Source organism: Pseudophryne corroboree, chromosome 2, assembly GCF_028390025.1.
Source record: "Pseudophryne corroboree isolate aPseCor3 chromosome 2, aPseCor3.hap2, whole genome shotgun sequence".
NCBI lineage: Eukaryota > Metazoa > Chordata > Amphibia > Anura > Myobatrachidae > Pseudophryne > Pseudophryne corroboree.
In genome coordinates, this window is record NC_086445.1 from 750618723 (window position 1) to 750625311 (window position 6589).

Consider the following 6589-nt stretch of genomic DNA (forward strand, 5'->3'; position numbering starts at 1 on the left):
TCCACTTGTCCAGTAGAATACAATAGGGGTACCCAGCACCTGTAAAAATTGAAAATAAACACTTACAGATGGGGGACAAAACAGGAGAGAGAGAGAGAGACTCTGACCTTTACTAGGAACATGGGCCCTCATTCCGAGTTGTTCGCTAACTAGCTGCTTTTAGCAGCATTGCACACGCTAAGCCGCCGCCCTCTGGGAGTGTATCTTAGCATAGCAGAATTGCGAATGAAAGATTAGCAGAATTGCGAATAGAAATTTCTTAGCAGTTTCTGAGTAGCTCCAGACTTACTCAGCCATTGCGATCAGTTCAGTCAGTTTCGTTCCTGGTTTGACGTCACAAACACACCCAGCGTTCGACCAGACACTCCCCCGTTTCTTCAGACACTCCCACGTTTTTCCCAGAAACGCCAGCGTTTTTTCGCACACGCCCAGAAAACGGCAAGTTTCCGCCTAGAAACACCCACTTCCTGTCAATCATAGTACGATCACCAGAACGATGAAAAAACCTCGTTATGCCGTGAGTAAAATACCTAACTTTTGTGAAAAATAACTAAGCGCATGTGCTCTGCGAACCTTGCGCATGCGCAGTAAGCGACTAATCGCAATATAGCGAAAATCGGCAATGAGCGAACAACTCGGAATGACCCCCATGGTGAATTGATTTACTGTAGATATTGAAATAATGATTTGATTTTGATTTCTCTTCTGTTCATAGACTTTGCATTTTGTTAATTGATAAAAATCAACTATTAACACTTCTATTTTTAAAAGCATTCTTACATTGCAACATTTTTCCACACCTGCCTAAACCTTTTACACAGTATTGTATATATATACTATATTTATTCTAGGCCATGGGTTCTCAAACATTCCTCAGAACCTCAAACAGTCAACGTTTTCCAGGTAATCCAGCATTTATTACTTATTGACACATTTTAAAAGATCCACAGATTAAGGTAATTATGTCACTTGTGATTCTGTGAGACCTGCAAAACATGCACTGGATGGGTTCCTGAGGACAGAGTGTGACAACCTGTGTTCTAGGCATTAGTGTTACTACCATTGCTGGGTAACACATCAGTACCTTGCCAAGTATTATTCTGTTCTCCTTCCTCTCAGTATCCTGAAGGTACATTGATTGAGGAGTAATGTCATTGTCACGATCCGGGTATCTGGACGCCATTTCTTACCTATCAGATGCCTTCTAATGCTGGCTCAGCGCTCCAGGACCGGATCCCATCTGTCATCCTGATGTGCACATTCCCGCATCCTCTCCTGTCTCTCTGGACGCAGTCACAGTAACGCCTTATACATCTGGCATGGCGTCTCCCGCGGCCTCCGCCGCCGTCCCTGAGCTTCTGCATTCAGAGTGGCGATTACGTCAGCCGCGGCCTCCGCTGTGTCCGCGTGGTCGGATGTGCATCTGTCAGCCTGACGTCTCCTGTCTCCGGTGGCCGGCGCCGCCATTACTGTTTTCCAGACCACATGGATTACAATCCAAACTTCCCTCCAAGTGTCTGCATGGGCGCAGCCATCTTGGATTCTGTCAGCTGATCTTTCCTACCAATCCGTTGTCAGTATTATTAATTTGCATAATTGCCTAGCCAATCCCTTCCTTGCTGCAGGTATAAATACACTGTGCCTGAGCAAGGAAGGCGTCAGTGCTTTGGTTGTCAAACCTAGTTCCAGTTTGTCTCTTTACTGTGATTGTCTTCCAGGTTCCAGCTCCTGTCTCCAGACTTCTGCTATAGAGACCAGCACCAGCATTCCATCTGCGGTGTAGCCTGACTCTCCGATCCATTCTGGACTCACCTGTTTCCAGCTACAACATCACCTGCTTCCAGCTCAGCTTCCAGCAGTGTACAGCTTCTCTTAAAGGGCCGGTGTCCTTTCTGCAGTTTACCACTCTCCACCGGTATTATTATTTCTCCGCTCTCAAATTCTACATTTCATCTATATTGCATCGCTCTCAAGCTTTATTTATTATTTAACTGGTTCCAGCCAGTATCCACTCCGTGCCAACACCTGTCTGGTTCTAACCAGTACCCACAGCAGCATTTTATCTACAGCAGTCCAGCTTTCCCTGGAACACCAGCTGGTACGACCCTGGGCTTTCCTCATTGCTACAGTTGAGCCTGGTAAGGACTTTCCAACTCGCAGATAATAAGAACTGTCTCATACCACCAGAGCTCTGTGGCCCCTGCCACCCTGTAGTACCCAGGAACTGTATTATTATTTCTCTGCTGATTTGTATGTTACTTTTTACTGCTACTGTGATGCATGGAGTTTGTCATAAATAAATATCATTGACTTTTACTCAAGTTGTCGTGGTCACGCCTTCGGGCGGTTTCTCTTCATGTTACTTACATGTCCAGGGGTCTGATACAACCTCCCAGGTTCCGGTACATCTCAGCCCCTACAACTGAGGCTGCCTTCCGTCAGCTCAGGCCCTCAGTTGTGACAGTAAGCACTGACCTAATGAATCCAGCCGGAGACCAGGATCAAGCGGCCAGGCCGATGCAAGAACTGGCAGCCCGACTAGAACATCAGGAGGCTGCACAGGGCCACATCATCCGCTGTCTCCAGGATCTCTCTATTCGGCTGGATGGGATTCAGACAACTCTCCGTGGATCAGGCGCATCTGGGGCGTCAACCACAGTGACTCCAACTATAACCCCACCCACCTTACCCGTTTCTGCTCCACGTCTTCATCTTCCAACGCCAGCAAAATTTGACGGATCTCCAAGATTCTGCAGGGGATTTCTCAACCAGTGTGAGATTCAGTTTGAGCTACAACCTGGCAATTTTCCCAGTGACCGTACAAAAATTGCCTACATCATCTCACTTCTCAGTGGCTCAGCCCTTGACTGGGCATCACCGTTATGGGAGAGGTCCGACACCCTGCTATCTTCTTACACTGCATTCGTGTCAACATTCAGGCGCATCTTCGACGAGCCAGGCCGGGTAACTTCAGCTTCGTCTGAGATTCTCCGTTTACGCCAGGGATCACATACTGTAGGACAATATCTTATACAGTTCCAGATCCTGGCATCTGAACTGGCATGGAACGACGAGGCCCTGTATGCTGCATTCTGGCATGGTTTATCCGAGCGTATTAAAGATGAGTTAGCTACCAGAGACTTACCCTCCAAGTTAGATGAGCTAATCTCACTTTGTACAAAAGTTGACTTACGTTTCAGAGAGAGAGCAACTGAGCGTGGAAGATCATCTGCTCCAAAATCTTCTGCTCCTCCTCCTCGCCAACTGTCACCAACTAAAGATGAACCCATGCAAATTGGACGTTCCCGTTTAACTCCTGCTGAGCGCCGAAGACGTCTCTCTGAGTCTCTCTGTCTGTATTGTGCAGCTCCGTCTCACACTATTAATGCCTGTCCCAAACGTCCGGGAAAACTCCAAATCCTAGCTCACCAAGGAGAGGGCCGGCTAGGAGTAATGATCTCCTCTCCATCTCCTCAAGATTGTAATCTCCCAGTCTCGCTTCAAGTTGCTCAACGTTATCAGAACGTCATTGCCCTCCTGGATTCCGGAGCAGCTGGGAACTTTATTACCGAAGCCTATGTTAAACGGTGGTCCCTACCCACCGAGAGACTTCCTTCCTCCTTTTCCTTAACTGCCGTGGATGGCAGTAAAATTTTTGATACAGTTATTGCTCTAAGGACTCTACCAGTTCGTCTGAGAGTGGGAGTTCTTCATTCCGAACTTATTTCACTTTTAGTGATTCCAAGAGCCACACATCCTGTGGTCCTGGGCCTTCCATGGCTCCGTCTTCACAATCCTACAATTGATTGGACGACTACGCAAATTCTGGCATGGGTTCCCTCCTGTGCTGAGACATGTTTGTTTAAAGTGTTGCCTGTCTGTTCTTCCTCCCCCAGGTCGTCTAATGTTCCACCTCCTCCATATCAAGATTTCACGGATGTGTTCAGTAAAGCTTCTGCTGATATCCTTCCTCCTCATAGAGAATGGGACTGCCCGATTGATCTCGTTCCAGGGAAGGTTCCACCTCGAGGCCGAACTTATCCGTTGTCTCTGCCTGAGACGCATTCTATGGAGGAATACATTAAAGAGAACCTAGCAAAGGGGTTCATTCGACCTTCTTCTTCTCCAGCCGGCGCAGGCTTCTTTTTTGTAAAAAAGAAAGATGATGGTCTGCGGCCGTGCATCGACTACAGAGGTTTGAACGACATTACCATCAAGAACCACTATCCTTTACCCCTGATTACTGAGCTCTTTGACAGAGTTAGCGGAGCTACCATCTTTACAAAGCTGGACCTGAGAGGTGCATACAATCTCATCCGGATCCGTGAGGGTGACGAGTGGAAGACCGCCTTTAACACCCGTGATGGACATTATGAGTACCTCGTCATGCCCTTCGGATTGAGCAATGCTCCAGCTGTCTTCCAGCATTTCGTCAATGAGATTTTCAGAGACATTCTATACCGTCATGTCGTGGTCTATCTAGATGATATCCTCATTTTTGCCAACAATTTAGAGGAACATCGTTTTTGGGTAAAGGAGGTTCTGTCCCGTCTCCGTGTCAATCATCTCTATTGCAAATTAGAGAAATGCGTCTTTGAAGTCAAGTCCATTCCGTTTCTAGGGTACATTGTGTCCGGTTCCGGACTAGAGATGGATCCTGAGAAACTACAAGCAATCCAGAATTGGCCGGTACCCTTAACCCTCAAAGGGGTCCAGAGGTTCTTAGGGTTCGCCAATTATTACCGAAAGTTTATACGAGACTTTTCCACCATTGTGGCGCCTATTACTGCTTTCACCAAGAAGGGTGCTAACCCGTCCAAGTGGTCTGAAGAAGCCATGCAAGCTTTTCATCTTTTAAAACAGAGGTTCATCTCTGCGCCTGTCCTGAAACAGCCTGACATCGACTCTCCTTTCATCCTAGAGGTGGATGCCTCCTCCGTTGGAGTAGGAGCGGTGTTATCTCAGAGGGCTAAAGATGGCCATTTACATCCTTGCAGTTTCTTCTCACGGAAGTTCTCCCCAGCGGAGCGCAACTATGCCATTGGCGACCAGGAGTTGCTAGCCATCAAGCTCGCTCTAGAGGAGTGGAGATATCTGTTGGAGGGAGCTTCTCATTCAATCACCATCCTTACAGACCACAAGAACCTTCTATATCTGAAAGGCGCACAATGTCTCAACCCTCGTCAGGCCAGATGGGCACTTTTCTTTTCCAGGTTCGACTTTAAACTCCAGTTCTGTCCGGGCTCTCAGAATCGCAAGGCTGATGCCCTTTCCCGCTCATGGGAGCAAGAAAATGAGTCAGAGTCTTCAGACAAGCATCCTATTATAAATCCGTTGGCATTCTCCACGGTAGGGATGGACTCTACGCCCCCATCAGGGAAAAGTTTTGTGAAGCCGACACTAAGGAAGAAGCTCATGCATTGGGCCCATGCTTCCCGCTTTGCCGGACATACAGGTATCCAAAAAACCCTGGAGTTTATCTCTAGGTCCTATTGGTGGCCAACTCTGAAAAAGGACGTTTTGGAGTTTATTGCATCTTGCCCAAAGTGTGCTCAACATAAAGTATCCCGCCAGTCGCCTGCGGGGCAACTGGTTCCACTATCTGTTCCCCGTCGACCATGGACCCATTTGTCGATGGATTTTATTACAGATTTGCCCATGTGCAACAAGTTTAATACCATCTGGGTGGTAGTTGACCGGTTCACCAAGATGGCACACTTCATTCCTCTCACCGGTCTTCCGTCAGCTTCCAAGTTGGCTCAAATATTCATACAAGAGATCTTCCGACTCCACGGTCTTCCTGAAGAAATCATCTCAAATCGAGGAGTTCAATTCACAGCCAAATTCTGGCGAAGTTTATGTCAAGTCCTCCAAGTCAAGCTAAAGTTTTCCACGGCTTACCATCCTGAGACCAATGGTCAAACTGAGAGGGTGAATCAGGACTTGGAGGCCTTCCTCCGCATCTATGTGTCCTCCTCTCAAGATGACTGGGTTCAATTACTTCCCTGGGCCGAGTTCTGTCATAACAACCAGTATCATTCTTCATCTTCTTCAACACCATTCTTCACCAACTTTGGATTCCACCCTAAAGTCCCTGAGTTCCAACCGCTTCCAGCAACTTCTGTTCCCGCAGTGGATATCACCTTGCATCAGTTTGCCAATATCTGGAAGAGCGTACGATCAGCTCTGCTCAAGGCATCGTTCAGGTACAAGAAGTTTGCGGATAAGAAGCGTCGAGCAGTTCCTGCTCTCAAGGTGGGTGATCGGGTATGGTTATCCACGAAGAATTTGAGGTTAAAAGTTCCCAGTATGAAGTTTGCACCTCGCTACATCGGTCCTTTTAAAATTGATCAAGTCATCAATCCTGTTGCTTACAGACTCTAGTTGCCTCCCTTCTTAAAAATACCCAGGACATTCCATGTTTCCCTGTTGAAACCGCTAATCTTGAATCGGTTTCATTCCTCACTTCCTCCAACTCCGAAAGTCCAAACTCAACGAGGCGTTGAGTATGAAGTAGCCAAGATCCTGGACTCACGTCACCGTTACGGTCAACTTCAGTATCTTATTGACTGGAAGGGTTATGGCCCTG